The sequence below is a fragment of the Schistocerca serialis genome, chromosome 4, assembly GCF_023864345.2.
Source record: "Schistocerca serialis cubense isolate TAMUIC-IGC-003099 chromosome 4, iqSchSeri2.2, whole genome shotgun sequence".
In the NCBI taxonomy this organism is placed as follows: Eukaryota; Metazoa; Arthropoda; class Insecta; order Orthoptera; family Acrididae; genus Schistocerca; species Schistocerca serialis.
In genome coordinates, this window is record NC_064641.1 from 904272224 (window position 1) to 904290835 (window position 18612).

Consider the following 18612-nt stretch of genomic DNA (forward strand, 5'->3'; position numbering starts at 1 on the left):
GCAATCTTAATGAACAACATGCTGACGAACAGGTCTTTCAACGTGAGCATCGGCCACAACACCAGCAGATCGTATAAAATAAAAAAATCGCCTTCCTCAAGGGTCTGTGTTGGCTCCAACCCTTTTTAATTTGTATATTAACGACTTTCCAAATACAGTCAGCAGGAAATTTTGCTACGTCGATGATTTGGCACTAGTTGTACAAACTAAAACACTTGGGGAAGGAGCGAATGTACTCACGGAAGATCTGGAGTCCTTGAATTCCTGTTATAAAAAATGGCGACTCTGCCCTAATCCAACTAAGAGTGAGTTGCGTGCTTTCCACTTGAACAATAAAATGGCCCACCAGGAACTGAATGTGAACTTCTGTGAACAAAGAGTCAAACACAACTTCAACCCCAAATACCTTGGCATAGCACTAGACTGATCTCTGACTTACAAAAAACATCTAGAAAAAATAAGCCAAAAGCTGAAGAGTCGCAACGACATCCTGAGAAAGTTGGCTGGCTCGACTTGGGGAGCTCAAGCATCCACCTTACGTACTGCAACAATAGCCCGGGTGTATCCTGTTGCCGAATATTGCTCCGCTGTCTGGCATTCGAGCACTCATACTAAGAAAATCGACGTCCAGTTGAACGGGTGTATGAGGATAATAGCGGGTACTATGAAATCCACTCCAGTCCCTTGGCTGCACACTCTAAGCAATATCCCACCTCCACAATTGAGGAGGCAAGAAGCAGCAGCAAGAGAGTGGTCAAAAATTCATGACTCAGATTACCCACAGAATCTACCAATCCACGATGTTTTGAACGAAATACCATCGACCCACTTGAAGTTACGGAAGCCTATATGGGTTAATACACAAGAACATCAACCTGACATCAAGGAGCAATGGCGGCACTTTTGGAATGATTCTATAATTAATAAACAAGGTATCCAAGATCCGACTCTGGAATTACCGGGCTTTGACCTGAAGATATGTACCTGGACTAAATTAAACCGTGTCAGAACGGGCTATGCAAGATGCAATGCATATGAGTACAAGTGGGGTCTATGCGACTCACCAGCCTGTGACTGTGGAGCACCAGAACAGAACGTCCGTCATATTATTGAGGAATTCCGCTTAAGAAGACACGTCGGACCTGTCTCTGAGGTTATATATGTGAAACCCTCTGCTTTGGATTGGCAGTGCAATCTAGATATTGAGCTTTAAATACATGAATGAGTTTCTAGTCAGGCTTCCCAAGCTTTTAACGTGTAGTTATTTTGTCTTGAGTGTTTGTATTTTATGATTTTGTGCTATTGCTTGCTTTTTTTCACATGTACTATTTACACATTGTTTTGTTTTATACATTTCGTTTACATATTGTTGTACTTACATGAAATATTGTCGCTTTATTGCCATACGCAAAATAAAAAAATAAATAAACAATCCCTTTTTTTGTGCAAATCGTGTAATTATACATAAAAATTCGTACACTTATGAGCCTATTGTAAGCAAATTTCGATCAATTTTGTCCACGCAGGTGTTGGTGCTTCTTAAGATGATGAATATCGCTGTCCAAGCACATTCATTTTTTTCTTATGGAATAGCCCGACTACATTCGCTGTACTTGGACGTTTTTCTTTTCCTCTTTAAGGTAGTGATTATAGATTGAGGCGTTAAAAATTTTTGCTGCGTGGTGGAACAATGCCTGTAAGTGGCGGAAATCCGTGCTATTGTCGCACCTGAGCTTACGAGTCGCGAAGCAGTACTTCAACGCAGAGGACTGAGTACCTGGACGGAGGAGTTTTGACCGGCGATGGCAACATGAAAGTATCCGTTAGGACAGAACGGCGAAATTTGGCGTTGATGGGCTATGGAAAGAGATGACCGATGTCATGCGTGACATCGCCTGCAGCGTCTCTCCTGGGCTCGTGACCATACAGTTTCGACCCTAGGCAACTGGAAAACCGTAACCTTGGCAAATGAGTTCTGATTTCAGTTGATAAGGGATGACGGCAGGGTTCGAGTGTGGCCCAAACTACACGAAGCCTCGGACCCGAGTTGTCAATAAGGCACTGTGCAGGTTGGATCTGGCTCCATAATGATGTGGGCTGCATTTACATGAATTACACTGGTTCCTATGGTCCAAATGATCCCATCATCGACTGGAAATGATTGTATTCGACTACTCGGAGACCGTTTTCAGCCATTAATGGACTTCATTTTCGATCGTAGGGATAATAACTTTATGGATGACAATGCGCCATGTCACGAAGGCGCAATTGTTTGCGACAGGTCTAAAGAACTTTCTGGACGGTTCGAGCGAATTATTTGGCCATCCATGTCACCCGACGTGAATCCCATTGGACATTTATGAGATATCATCGAGAGGTCAGTTCGTGCACAAGCTCCCTCACCGACAACACTCTGGCAATTATGGACGCCATGGCTCCATATTTCTGCAGGGGACTTCCAACGAACTGTTCAGTCTACGCCGGACGAAAGGAGGTCCAACACGATATTAGGACGTATCCCATGACAATGTAGCTCAGCGTATGTTGCTGCCGATCAAGATGAAATTTTGTTAATGCGCTGTAATACGTTACCCATTGTCTTATATTCTTTCAAGACTAATGTTAATAGTACTTAGTTTTCACTGAATAGACAACTATATGCCGTTAGTGTAGTAACTGTATTCTTTGTTTTTTCGTAACGTAGCCGAAAGACTATTTTTCGGTATATCACCCTTGTTCCTGTACGTGTGGGGGCGTTTTTGTGATAGTTTGCCAGCCGCGGTGGTCTCGCGGTTAAGGCGCTCAGTCCGGAACCGCGCGACTGCTACGGTCGCAGGTTCGAATCCTGCCTCGGGCATGGATGTGTATGATGTCCTTAGGTTAGTTAGGTTTAAGTAGTTCTAAGTTCTAGGGGACTGATGACCACAGATGTTAAGTCCCATAGTGCTCAGAGCCATTTGAACCATTGATAGTTTGATGAACTTATTCACAGAAGAGTTCAGTGCAAGATTTTCCTGTCGTTTAACGAATTCCACGTGAAACAAGGAGGACTGTTTTGTCCTTGAATGAACGTTGAATACTCTCAGCATTGTTATACGGGGGTAACACTCATTTCACAAGACTTCCTGCATTTTAACGTCACACGCTGTATCGAAAACGAAAAGAACTGTCTAAATGTGTATCGACTTTCGTGCTCATACGGTACACAAGAGATGAACATGATTTTCAATGCCATACCATTCGCCTTAATAAATAAGTGACAGTTAAACACGAGAAGTAGTCTACTTCGCATATTTTCATACGCTTATGTCATGTGGCTCTTTCTTTATTGCAGCTTACGCTATCCTCGAAGTTACGTTGTTTATAAACGTGTAAAGTTCTGCTTCCATATGGACTGCACTGTGAATAAGGGAGAGATTAGTGTGTTCGCAAGAATTAATTCCAAAATTTTAGTAACTATTTTTCCTAATACGCCCTCATTAATTCCGAATATGCGACGACTTGCCGATTACAAGCAAAAATCAAGCCTAAGCCACCCAGCACTGAATCCATTACAAGTGCGGTATGTTCCACATTGTTCATTGAAGATCTCAGCAACGGAATTTTATTTTTTTGAAACTTTTAAAATAAATTTTAAGAGTTGATCTGTAATTGAAAAGGACGGATACCCATTCTAGCAGACGAATTAAACCGAAAGTTGATTTAGCGTTTGTTCTGTGAATAAAATCTGTTTCAAAAAACCAGCTTGCCGAGGATCTTCCGAAAACACGTTCATACTACTAAATTTTGTTATAATACAATGAAGAGAAACGGCACATGGGTGGTTAATTATGTATTTAGAGACGTTCTTGTGTGGCAAGGAAGTGTTATAAAAGAACTACCTCGTAAATTTTCTTTTATAATTGTTCGGTGGATGATGCTATGTAATCTTTTAACTACTTGTATTGCCAGTATTTTCTGTGATCTTTATTCTGACTGGTAGTTTGTTTTACCAGACCATCAAGGTGTATTGAATATTTACTTGCATTTGCGTGTTTCATGCTTAATTTGTAAATTACTGACAATGACATCTCGCCGCTGAGAGAGCACTCATATATGTTTATAACAGCAAATATTACAGAACAAACATCTATTATATTCATAAGGAAGTCCCACAACCTATAAGCAATGTGAAGGCGAAAAAACAAAATTGGAAACAGGTCGGGTGCAAGCCCATTTCATTATATTCATAAGCGCACACACATAATCAACACGCCAGATGACCTGGCCAGATATTAGACTTAATGTTGTAACTTGAGCTTGGCAAATTGCGTGTTGGCTTCTGTCGCGCGTTCGTCGCTCGGCGTTTGTTTGATGATTTTCCTGACGTTTCGCCAGCACGAGTGGCTGGCATTCTCAAAGCTTCACTCTCCACTGCTAGTGGTGGACTGGAGTCGTGGGTGCAGATTATATGTACCTGGCGCACCAACGTCCAAGGGATTTTCCGTGGACGTTTCCGCTGCGGTTCTTCCATTTATATCTCCTGCCCCGAGATGAGTGGGGTTTTATGTTGTCCTCATAATTTCATCATCATTCATGAACATGGCAAGATTCGACCGAGCAAAGGTTGGGAGTTTGTACGGCCGCTGATAACCACGCATTTGAGCGCCCCGCAAACCAACCATCATCTTCATCGTCATCATCATCTTCATCGTCATCATTTTCTTCCTTTTATGTCTGCAACGGTCGTTCGCTGCAAAACTGGAATCCAAGATCCGGTCGCGATGAGGCTTCCTTCTTTCTTGTTGAATTTGTTGCCATGTTTGTATATTCCTGTAGCTTCCCTGAACAGGCGGGTGTGAAAGCTCTTCTCTGCAGCAAGAACTTCCGTCTCGGCGACTTTTACTAAGTGGTCGGTCCCACACCGTTCGTTTTCCAATGCCTATTTCTCCAACTGCGCCAACTAGCAACGCCGTTTACGTTCAGTGATCCTGGTGTTGATTGATCGTCCAGTAACTGTGGATCATCGGAGCTCTGTTGGAAGCGGGACTCATCACTGAGGACAGCTCTACTTCAGTCAATGAGATTCCTGGCCGGAAACGCGTCTGGTAACGCCCTGGCCAGCGATGGGATAGCAAGCTGACTGTCGCGCGCCGTGTGGAACAACAGCTAGGAATGATGGTCGGGTCCACCATTTCATTTGTTTCTCATCCCCGGTACCCTTACAGCAGAGCTGTTCGTGGCCAGTAGTCTAAGCTTCGTTTTGTTGAACTTCATGGTAAGCCATCCTAGGCTTATATTTTAGCATGGCAATGCCCGCTCGGACACGACGAGAGTTTCTCCTGCTTACCAAACCCGAACTATCAGTTTAATAAGTCACAGCTGCAAAATACTATCGCGAATTCTTTACAGACGAATGGAAAAACTGGTAGAAGCGGACCTCGGGGAAGATCAGTTTGGATTCCGTAGAAATGTTGGAACACGTGAGGCAATACTAACCTTACGACTTATCTTAGAAGAAAGATTAAGAAAAGGCAAGTAGCGGAAACTGACTCGGGTGAACGAGTGCGAGGGCAAAGTCACGAGTGCGGAGAACGCCATATGATAAGTCTCTTCTGCGGTTAAGTGTTTTCCAAGCGGCCCTAAACCTACGTTTCTAGCATTTGTAGACTTAGAGAAATCTTTTGACAATGTTAACTGGAATACTCTCTTTCAAATTCTGAAGGTGGCAGGGGTCAAATACAGGGAGCGAAAGGCTATTTACAATTTGTACAGAAACCAGATGGCAGTTATAAGAGTCGAGGGGCATGAAAGGGAAGCAGTGGTTGGGAAAGGAATGAGACAGGGTTGTAGCCTCTCCCCGATGTTATTGAATCTCTATATTGAGCAAGCAGTAAAGGAAACAAAAGAATAATTCGGAGTAGGTATTAAAGTACATGGAGAAGAAATAAAAACTTTGAGGTTCGCCGATGACATTGTAATTCTGTCAGAGACAGCAAAGGACTTGGAAGAGCAGTTGAACGGAATGGACAGTGTCTTGAAAGGAGGATATAAGATGAACATCAACAAAAGCAAAACGAGGATGATGGAATGTAGTCAAATTAAATCGGGTGATCCTGAGGGAATTAGATTAGGAAATGAGACACTTAAAGTAGTAAAGGAGTTTTGTTATTTGGGGAGCAAAATAACTGATGATGGTCGAAGTAGAGAGGATATAAAGTGCAGACTGGCAATGGCAAGGAAAGCGCTTCTAAAGAAGAGAAATTTGTTAACATCGAGTATAGATTTAAGTGTCAGGAAGTCATTTCTGAAAGTATTTTTATGGAGCGTAGCCATCTATGGAAGTGAAACATAGACGATAAATAGTTTAGACAAGAAGAGAATAGAAGCTTTCGAGATGTGGTGCTACAGAAGAATGCTGAAAATAAGGTGGGTAGATCACGTAACTAATGAGGAGGTATTGAATAGGATTGGGGAGATGAGAAGTTTGTGGCACAACTTGACTAGAAGAAGGGATCGGTTGGTAGGACACGTTTTGAGGCATCAAGGGATCACAAATTTAGTATTTGGAGGGCAGCGTGGAGGGTAAAAATCGTCGAGGGAGACCTAGAGATGAATACACTAAGCAGATTCAGAAGGATGTAGGTTGCAGTAAGTACTTGGAGATGAAGAAGCCTGCACAAGATAGAGTAGCATGGAGAGCTGCATCAAATCAGTCTCAGGACTGAAGACCACAACAACAACAACCAAACCCTATCTTCGCTAGAGCAAGGTCGCCGGATGTCTCTCCAGTTGAGAACGCTTGGAGCATTATGGGCAGGGACCTCCAACCGACTCGGGATTTTAACGATCTAACACGGCAATTGGACAGAATTTGGCATGATATCCCTCAGCGGAACATCCAACAAATCTATCAGTCAATGTCGATTCGGATAACTGCTTACAAAAGGAGCGGAGGTGGATAAACGCGTTACTGACTTGTTAAATTTGTGAATCATGCAGTTACTTTGAAATTTTAGTCCTTTGTTTGCTTATAGACGTAAGGGGGTGCGTCAAATGAAAATCTTAAATATTTTTTAAAATATTATTTATTGTGCAGAAGTGGTACAAAGCTGTATCGCTTTTCAACATAATCTCCCCCAAGTTCAATGCAAGTCCTCCAGCGCTTACAAATTGCATAAATTCCTTTAGAAAAATATTCCTTTGGTAGTCCGCGCAACGACTCATTGCATAAATTCCTTTAGAAAAATATTCCTTTGGTAGTCCGCGCAACGACTCATGTACCGCCTGGCGTACCTCTTCATCAGAACGGAAGTTCTTTCTTCCCATTGCGTGTTTGAGTGGTCTAAACATATGGAAATCACTTGGGGCAAGGTCTGGTGAGTACAGTGAATGAGGATGACACTCAAAATGCTGGTCTGTGATTGTTGCAACTATTGTACTTGCAGTGTGGGGCCTTGCATTGTTATGTTGCAAAAGGACACCTGCTGACAGCAATCCACGTCGCTTTGATTTGATTACAGGTCGCAGATGATTTTATAGGAGATCTGTGTATGATGCATTGGTGACAGTGGTCCCTCTAGACGTGTAATGCTCGAAAATGACGCCTTTTTTCGTTCCAAAAGAGAGGGAGCATAACCTTCCCTGCTGATGGTTGTGTTCGAAACATCTTTGGTTTTGGTGACGAGTAATGGCGCCATTCCTTGCTCGCTCTCTTCGTTTCCGGTTGGTGGAAGTGAACGCAGGTTTCGTCCCCAGTAACGATTCTTGCAAGGAAGCCATCACCTTCTCGTTCAAAGCGCCGAAAAAGTTCTTCACAAGCATCAACACGTCGTTCTCTCATTTCAGCAGTCAGCTGCCGTGGCACCTATATTGCAGACACTTTGTGAAATTGGAGCACATCGTGCACAATGTGGTGTGCTTGACCCATGACTAATCTGTAAACATGCTGCAATGTCATTCAGTGTCACTCTGCCGTTTTCCTTCACTATGGCTTCAACTGCTGCAATGTTCTGTGGAGTCACAACTCGTTATGCCTGACCTGGACGAGGAGCATCTTCCACTGAAGTCACACCATTTGCGAACTTCCTGCTCCATTCGTACACTTGCTGCTGTGACAAACATGCATCACCGTACTGAACCTTCATTCGTCGATGAATTTAAATAGGTTTCATACCTTCACTACGCAAAAACCGAATAACAGAACGCTGTTCTTCCCTGGGGCAAGTCGCAAGTGGGGTGGCCATCTTTATACTGATGCTGCGACGGTATGTGCGCATCTGCACTATGCTGCCACTGACAGGCCATTCTGCACGCTGTTTGTAGCTCGCTTACCAACTTACAGCATAACGGTGCGAAATTTCGATTTGTTATTACAAATTCAGGGATTTCATTCGACTCACCCTCGTACATTACTTATACCCATTTCGGTCAAATTCAGATAATTCCATCGTGCCAGAATGAGATTTTCACTCTGCAGCGGAGTTTGCACTGATATGAAACTTCCTGACGAGGTACTGGCAGAAGTAAAGCTGTGAGGACGGGGCGTGAGTCGTGCCTCGATAGCTCAGAGCGCTGCGTGCTGTCTGTAATAAAAAAAACTGAGTTAATGAATCAACGATCAACTTGAACGGATGTCTTGTGGCGTCGGCCCAGACGAAATGCAACGAACTATATCGAACAAAGTGGGGAAAAAAAGGTGGTACAGCACTTGCCCGCGAAAGGCGAAGGTCCCGAGTTCGAGTCTCGGTCCGGCACACAGTTTTAATCTGCCAGGAAGTTTCAATTCCATCGTGATTCGTAGTTTTAGGATGTATTTTAGGCATTTGTAAGGGAGGTAGATCCTCCATTACGACTATTTCAGAAATTTTGTCGGCTTTGTTACATGTTTCTCCTATTATTGACATTCCTATATAATATTTCATAACGATATTCGCCTTCGTACCGTTGAACAGGTTATACACGTACTGGTAGGAACAGGAGAGAATTCTGCACGACCTGCCTGATGAGAGTCGTCTTTTCGCGATGTTTATGAGGCGTCGGTGATAACTAGGCGAGCGTATAGAGCGGCTGTTTCTGGCGCCGAAGCGAGAACAGACGGACTGCCTACCGCCTAGCGCCTAGAGCTTCGTGCATAGCCCCACAGCCAGAGCAGAACAGTCCGCCCCCCCCCCCCCCCCCACGACCGCCCCACGCCACCACGAAGCGCTGCACACGAGCTGGCGGCCGAATATTGAAGCTACGCCCCCCCCTTTTCCCACCCTAACCTTTATGGCCTGCCATAATGGCAGCCTGCCTCTGTTTCACAATGGATGAGCAAATAACGAGCGCCCGAGCCGCTATCACGCTTCCGTCTTCCTGCTCTGCACGCACACACGTGTTTGCTATTTACATACTGCAGCAGATTACTTGTCCCGCATCATCCCATAAGCACAGTGATTCCTTATTTCTGGCCATCATCACTGTACGTGAAAACAGGGCGCCATATCATGGCCACATCTCTCTCCAACTCTTCGTATACGAGATGCAGAAGTATGAAACCGGAATTTGGTTGCATTAATTATACAGGGCTATTACAAATGATTGAAGCGATTTCATAAATTCACTGTAGCTCCATTCATTGACATATGGTCACGACACACTACAGATACGTAGAAAAACTCATAAAGTTTTGTTAGGCTGAAGCCGCACTTCAGGTTTCTGCCGCCAGAGCGCTCGACAGGGCAGTGAGAAAAATGGCGACAGGAGCCGAGAAAGTGTATGTCGTGCTTGAAATGCACTCACATCAGTCAGTCATAACAGTGCAACGACACTTCAGGACGAAGTTCAACAAAGATCCACCAACTGCTAACTCCATTCGGCGATGGTATGCGCAGTTTAAAGCTTCTGGATGCCTCTGTAAGGGGAAATCAACGGGTCGGCCTGCAGTGAGCGAAGAAACGGTTGAACGCGTGCGGGCAAGTTTCACGCTTAGCCCGCGGAAGTCGACGAATAAAGCAAGCAGGGAGCTAAACGTACCACAGCCGACGGTTTGGAAAATCTTACGGAAAAGGCTAAAGCAGAAGCATTTCTTAAACAGGAGATTGGAAAAACGATGGATCGGTCATGGTGGAGATCATGATCAACAATTCATCTCATGGCCTCCACGCTCTCCCGACTTAACCCCATGCGATTTCTTTCTGTGGGATTATGTGAAAGATTCAGTGTTTAAACCTCCTCTACCAAGAAACGTGCCAGAACTGCGAGCTCGCATCAACGATGCTTTCGAACTCATTGATGGGGACATGCTGCGCCGAGTGTGGGAGGAACTTGATTATCGGCTTGATGTCTGCCGAATCACTAAAGGGGCACATATTGAACATTTGTGAATGCTGAAAAAAACTTTTTGAGTTTTTCTATGTGTGTGCAAAGCATTGTGAAAATATCTCAAATAATAAAGTTATTGTAGAGCTGTGAAATCGCTTCAATCATTTGTAATAACCCTGCACTTCTGTTGTTTGAAATTGATAAACAATATTTTATACAAAATAATCTCCTTTGCTGTTTATACATTTATCCCACCTCTCCGGCAGGCTACGAATGTTGTCGCAAAAAAAAAAGCTTATCCTTTTGATGCGAACCAGTTACTCAACCATTTTCGTGCATTTTCATAGGAACTGAAGCGATCTTCAGCGAAAGCGTGTCCCAGTGAGGCAAACAGATGATAATCGGACGGAGCCAAGTCTGGAGAATAAGCCGCATGCCCTATTATTTCCCAACTGGACGCCTCGATCGTCTCGCTGACCCGTTTTTCTGTGCGGGATGGAGCGTTATCATACAGCAATATGACTTTCTGTTGCTTTTTTCCCATATTCCGGTCGTTTTTCACGTAATGCATTATTTAAATCGATCGTTTGCTGTTGGCAGCGAACAGTGTTAACGGTTTCACTAGGTTGTAACAGCTCATAATAGATAACAACCTTCTGATCCCACCAAACGCAAAGCATTGTCTTCTTTCCAAAACGATTTGGTCTTGCAATAAATGTCTATGGTTTGCCTGGATTCGCCCATGATTTACGATCTCAAAATATATCCATTTTTTATCACCTGTCACTACTCGACGGAGAATGGACAGTCTTTTCCATTTGGCTATCAGCATTTCACAAGTGGTGTTTAGATTTGCTTGCTGTCTTTCATTCAACCATTTTCCCACTTTCTGCACATTTGCCATAGCTTTCAACGGAAGAGAAACGGTTTACTGCGCCACATTTAATTGTTCCACAAGTTCCAGTAGAGTTTGAGTATCATCTCCGTCCAATACAGTTTCCAGTTCATTGTCTTCGAACATTTCGGTAGTTTCCAGCGCTCGTCGTTTCTTACTTCAAAATCAGTACTTTTGAATTTTTTGAACCACTTGAAACACTGTGCCCATGCGGGGTAACCACGCGGTCTGCGGTGTCCTCAAAATGGTTCAAATGGCTCCCCTAGAGCTTCGAACTACTTAAACCTAATTAACCTAAGGACGTCACACACATCCATGCCCGATGCAGGATTCGAACCTGCGAACGTAGCGGTCGAGCCTTCCAGACTGAAGCGCGTAGAACCGCTCGGCCACAGCGGCCGGCCTGCAGCTTCCTGTCACGGTCCGCGCGGCTCCCCCGTCGGAGTTTCGAGTCCTCCCTCGGGCATGGGTGTGTGCGTCGTCCTTAGCGTGAGTTAATTTAAGTTAGGTAAAGTAGTGTGTATGCTTAAGGACCGATGAACTGAGTAGCTTGGTCGCATAAGACCTTACCACCAAATCGAAACACTGTGTTTCCCCAAGAGCATGTTTGCCGATATCTTCGAGAAGCATTTGATGCGATTCTGCAGCAGTTTTGCTCAAATAATAACATAAAACCAATGCTGTCCGCAAATTGTAGTTTGTAGACACAAAACTCGACATGTTTATGGGTTTGAAACCGATAAAGATGTATGGAACTCGGGTTGCTGTGTGTTGTCAATCGTCTCACGGGCCCTGCACTGACGGGTAGCACTATCTATAGGGAAATTCCGGTTTCATATTTCTACACCTGGTAAGGCAAGGAAAGGTGATACTTTCAGCTGTTGAATCCAAATATTAAATTCATAGAAATATACGTATTCCGCCTTTGTAACTAAATGAAAGGCAGTTTCTTTCTGCCGCAGGCATTTCGCTTTTTTTTATTTGTAAATCATCTTCAGTGGCCTGTAATATATATATTATGAATATAATAAACGAATTATATAGTAGTTATCAATAAGCTACTGTATTACGTTTGCTCTTCGTATTCTCTGGTTTTCAGGTCAGAAACAGCTTTTTACAGCACAGGTTTCGTGAAGTCGAATTATCGTTTTGTGCTACTCATGATTTCCGATGTTTCTTATCTATGTGTGTCGACCTGGAGATGTATTTACTCCCTCTGCCTTCTCCAGATGGCCTATTTTTTACTTTTCTTGGCCACATCTACTTACCAATGTGTATTGAATGTGTGTGTTTATAGCGTGGAGTATTACCGGTCCTCGCTGTTGATTTATCCTTCGTCTTTCGTTTTTATTGTGGGATGCATCTGTGGTTATGTAATTGTTTGTGTGTGTGTGTGTGTGTGTGTGTGTGTGTGTGTGTGTGTGTGTGTATATGAAAGTTTTCTTGTACAAAGACTTCTTGCAATGAAAAAGAAATAATTAACGAGCAAATCATCACAAGCAATAACTCACTGATCATATTATCCACAAAAACAATTGCAAACAGAGATGTAGAACCCAACCAGAGTAAATAATAAATTAGCACCCACCTACACACTCTAAACCGACGGTTAGCAATACCACACACTATAAATACACACATTGAACATACAGGGAAAAGTGGAAGTGAAATGTTAAAATAAATAAGGTCGAGAAAACGCCGAAAATCGGCCATCTGTAGGGTGCGGACCAAGTAAATACATCTCCAGGACAACACACGTGGATTGAAAATCATCGGAAATCATAAGTAACACCAAACGATAATTTAACCTTATGATACTTGTGCTACGCAAAGTTGTTTCTGACCTGACGAAGCAGAGGGTAACACAAGAAAACAGCATACAGTAACGTTTTTGTACCTACTATGTATCTCATTTATTGTATTCATGCAACAAACAGGTATTACAGGTCACTGAAGATGCTTCATAAATAAAAAAAGCGGAACGCGTATAGCGGAAAACAAATTGCCTTTCATTTAGTTGCAAAGACGGAGTATACCTACATGAATTCTGAAACAACTAAGAAACTATGGAAAACGGAAAAAAAGCCCAGAAGTTAAAGTAGGATAATTTAATTTCTCTGAAAAAAGGTAACATTAGTTAATGAATAGTAAACGTATATGTCATATGGAAGGGAAGTGGCGGTTGAGAAGGAGTTGAAAAAAGGTTGTAGTACATCGTTCATGTTGATCAATCTGTACATTGAACAGAAAGAATGAGACACTAAGCAGAAATTAGGAAAGAGTCTTGAAGTTCACCGCAAGCGAATCAAAACCTTAAGGTTTTCTGATGCTGTCCAAGGTGGCAAAGCACCTGGATGATCTGTTGGCCTGAATAAGTGGTGTTGTAATACGAATGTCAAACAAGTTAAGACAACAGCAACGGACCGTAGCCACACCAAAGCAGCTGGCGCAGAGGTAATTAGATTGGGACATGAGGCACTAAAAATAGTATTTGGGCAGCAAAAAAACTGTCACCGATCGAGGTGACGCAGTCGTTAGCACATTGGACTCGCATTCTGGAGAACGACGGTTCAAACCCGCGTCCGGTCGCCATGATTTAGGCTTCCCGTGATTTCCCTAAATCGCTTCAGGCATATGCCTCAATGGTTCCTTTGAAAGGACACGACCGAATTCCTTCCCCATTTTTCCCTAATCCGATGAGACCAATGACCTCGCTGTTTGGTCCCTTCCCCAAATCATCCAACCAAAAAGCTGTTGACGACTTATGTAGAGAGAATATAAAAAGCAGAATGGCAATAGCAGGAAAATCGTTAATGTGAATACAGCTGGTGAAGAGTTCCCGGGCTTCCAGCCGGGTGGCTGTGTCTTCAAACTGCGACGTTTCGACGAGTGACATACTCATCATCTTCTGGCGAGGTGCCGAGACTTCGCGGATGCCGGTTCCTTTATACCTGCGGCGTGCCCCCCCCCCCCCCCCCCCCCCCCACATGGCCGCGGGAGGCTGGGTCCAGAGGAGCCAATGGGCGGGGTGGAGGGAGAAGCGGGTGCGCCGTTCGTGTCTCCGTCAGAGCATTCCGGTCGCGACTCGCGAGCTTGACGGTTCTTGGTGCGCTGACGGCATATTGCGGCTAATGCTGGATTCCAGGCCGCGCTAAGTTGATAACCTTCGTCCCTGTTCACAAGATTCTCGTGGACCCGCATCTCTATCAGTTCTTTAATGACGCTGTCCCAATAGTTCCCGGCTCGGCACAGCACTCTGGTGTTCTCGAAATCAAAGGTGTGATTTTCTTTGATACTATGTTCAGCTATAGCAGATTTCTCTGTCTGTCCAAGTCAGACGTGTCTGAAGTGTTCCCCGCACGTTTTCGAGATGCAGCGGTGCTTTTGTCCAATGTGCTGTACTCCACATTCGCAGGCAATTCAATATATACCAGGTGTGTTGTGTCTGAGTGGGTCTTTAGCTAAGCCCAGCACCTCTTTTGTCTTCGGCGGTGGCCGGAAGACGGTATTTATGTTCGACTTCTTCAGGAGCCTCGCGATTTTGGCTGACAGGGGCCCAAAATATGGCAGAAAGGCGAGTCTCTTGTTTTCTTCATCTTCTTCTTCTTCCTCTTACCGACATTTGCCAGCCTGTGACCTCTTGAAGCCCTTACCAATCTGTGTTTCACTGTAATTTTTCCGAAATACATCTCTAAGTTGGTGTGATTCGTCTGAGAGGCTTTCTTTGTCGCAAATTACTCGTGCCCTGTGTACCAAGATGGTCAGTACTGATTTGCCTTTCACCGGATGGTGGCAGCTGGTTGCATGGAGGTACAGGTCTGTGTGCGTCTTCTTTCTATACACTAAATGGCCCAGCACACCATCCTTCACAATTCTCGATCATTCCAATCTCGTACGGTGCGCGGAAAGAACAAACATCAGTATCTTTCCTCACGAGCCATTTCGTGATTAGAATTTCGTAACGAAAAACACCGTTGTTTTCTAGATGTCCACCCCAAATCATGTATTATTTCAGTGACAATCTTTCCCCTATTTCGCGATACTACAAAACGTGCTGCCCTTCTTTGAACTTTTTTCATGTACTCCCTCAATTCTATCTGGTAAGGATCCCACGCCAAACAGTAGTTTTCTAAAAGAGGACGGAGAAGCGTAGTGCAGGCACTGTCTTTAGTAGATCTGTTAAATTTCCCAAATGTCCTCCCAATAAAACACAGGCTTTGGTTAGCCTGCCTCACAACACTTCTATGTGTTCCTTCCGATTTAAGTTGTCCGTAATTGTAATTCCTAGATATTTATTTGAATTTACGGCCCTTAGATTTGAGCGATTTATCATGTAACCGAAGTTTAACGGATCTCTTTAGCGCTCATGTGGGTGACCTCACACTTTTCATTATTTAGCGTCAATTGCCAGTTTTCGCAACGGTCCATTTCTAAATCTTTTTGCAATTTGTTTTGATCTTCTGATGAGTTTACTAGTCGATAAACGAGAGATTCATCTGCAAAAAACCTAAGACGATTGCTCAGGTTGTCTCCCAAATCATTTATATAGATAAGGAAAAGGCCTACGTCCTTACCTTGAGGAACGCCAACAATCACTTCTGTTTTACCACGAATTGTGACATCTCCGACAGGAAATCACGAATCCAGCCACATAACTGAGACAATATTCCATAAGCACGCAATTTCACAACAAACCGTTTGGTACAGTGTCAAAAACCAGAAATACGGAATCAATTTGAAATGTCTTGTCAATAACACTCAACACTTCGCGTGAGTAAAGAGCTAATTGTGTTTCAAGAGAACGATGTTTTCTAATTCCGTGTTGACTGTGTGTCAAAAATGGTTCAAATGGCTCTGAGCGCTATGGGACTTAACTTCTAAGGTCATCAGTCCCCTAGGACTTAGAAGTACTTAAACCTAACTAACCTAAGGACACCACACACACCCATGCCCGAGGCAAGATTCGAACCTGCGACCGTAGCGGTCGCGTGGTTCCAGACTGTAGCGCCTAGAACCGCTCGGCCACTGTGTTCTTCGAGGTAATTTATAATGTTCGAACACAATAAATGTTGCAAATCCTGCTGCATATTGACGTTAATGATATGGGCTTACTACCTTTCTTGGTGTGACTTGTGAAACTTTCCAGTCTTTGGGTACGGATCTTTCGTCGAGCGAACGGTTCTACATGATTGTTAAATATGGAGCTGTGGCCTCAGCATACTCTGAAAGGAACCTAACTGGTATACAGTCTGTACCAGAAGATTTGCTTTTATTAAGTGATTTAAGTTGCTTCACTAGGCCGAGGTTATCTGCTTCTATGTTACCCATGTTGGCAGTTGCCCTTGATTCGAATTCTGGAATATTTACTTCGTCATCTTTGGTGAAGGAATTTCGAAACGCTGTGTTTATTAACACTGCTTTGGCAGCAATGTCTTAGACAGTACCTCCACTGCTATCGCGCAGAGAATGCATGTCTTGCCGAAAACATGCTTCACATACGACCATAATCTGTTTGCATTTTCTGCCAGGTTTCGAGACAAAGTTTAGTTCTGGAAACTATTATAAGCATCTCGCTAAAATTCGAGCTTCTGTAAAAGATCGCCAAGCTTGGAGATTTTGCGTCTCTCTCAGCTGCTGCCGGCACTATTTTATCCTTCACTAAAATGCTTGTAGAACCTGCACACTTTTGCTGAAAAATTGGAATCGGTCCTGAGTCGCCCCCTTTCTTTTAACATGCCGCATAGCTGTTGGAAAACATTGATGTTTAACTGAGCTACCAATGCCTGCGTCCCTTCGTCTGAGCTTACAGTAAAGGCTCTGACTTTAAAATGACTGACGAATCTACCTCTATTCATTTTGACTTCAAAGTTATAGACGTTACAGATCGTTGACGGCACGATATCTCTTCAGTAGATGTGGAGAAGCTTTTAGGCCACTACGTAACATAAGTCGTGAGATCATCACTTTCTGTATCCACATGTAAATACATACTCGGAAAGTCACCAAATGTTGCGTAGTGGGGGGTTCCCTGCAGCACTACTACTAGTCATTTCCTTTCCTGTTCCACTCGCAAATACAGCGAGGGAAAAACAACGGTTTGTATGCGTCCATATGAGCTCTAATTTCTATTATTTTTTTGATCTCTACGAGAAATGTACGTTGGCGGCAGTTGAACCGTACTGCAGTCAGATTTAAAGCTCGGTTCTCTAAATTTTCTCAACAGTATTCCTCGAATGGAACATCACCTTGCCTCAGGGAGTCCTACTTTATTTCCCGAAGCATTTTCATAGTACTAGCTTGCTGGACGAACCTACCGGTAATAAATCTAGCAGCCCGCCTTTGAACTGACTTTATGCCTTCCTTTAATCCTACCTGCTGCAGATCCCAAACTCTTCCGCAGCTTTCAGCAACTACTCACTCTAGTGTTCTGTATGCGGTCCTCTTTACAGATAACCCATATTTTCCTAAATTTCCAAAAATTTCCCGACCAACCGATGTCGACGTTTCGCCTTCCCCACTTCAATCCTTCCATGCTCCTTCCATTTCATATGGCACTGTTACATTACGCCTGAAAATGTAATAGGCGTGACTATGTCGAGCAGCGTATTACTAATACTGTACTCGAACACTAAGGGATGACTTTTTCTACTCATGTACATTAACTTGCATTTTTCTGCGTTTAGAGCTAACTGTCATTCGCCATAGCAGCTAGAAATTTTTTTAAGTTATCTTGTATCCTCCTACAGTCACCCAACGACGACACACTACCGAACAGCACAGCATGCTCAGCAAACCGCCGCTGATTGGAAGGCTTTCTTAAGTTCTAAAACGCACATGAATTCGCGTCTGCCTTCTCCATGGCTAGTTTTAAGCTGTTTGTTACTTCGTCAAATGTTTGTGGAAGCTTGATTTAAATTCGCCTACGTCACTTGTTAGTTCTGAAGCATTACAAACTCCGATAGCTGTGTGCATGGCGAGCAGAGTACCTGTTGTGGTTACGGATTCAGTACCAGAAACGCAGTTACATCCAATCCATTTCGTTCACCCTGTTACCACAACTGTCTTAGTATTAGTAGAAACTAATTACCTGTTGGTTTCATAAGCAAAATATGTTCATTAATGCTTCATATTTAGTGCGACAAGGAAGTACAATGCCCCTCATTCTTCGTCGCTATCTAGCTTCAACTTGTAATCTGCAGTTGAGTCATCTATGTTCTGGTTTGGTTATCCCAGCTCCGAGTCCAAATTGAGTCAAAAGGAGCGTCTGTTTTACAATATTCCAATCTACACTCGTATCGAGAATGTTATAACCCTGAAAGAGTGGTTCGGTGTGGGGCGGCGAAGGGATGAAGTGGACTGCGGCAGTCGTCGTGGGGTTGTGGACCACTGCGGCTTCAGCGGGGACGGAGCCTCTCCGTCGTTTCCAGGCCCCC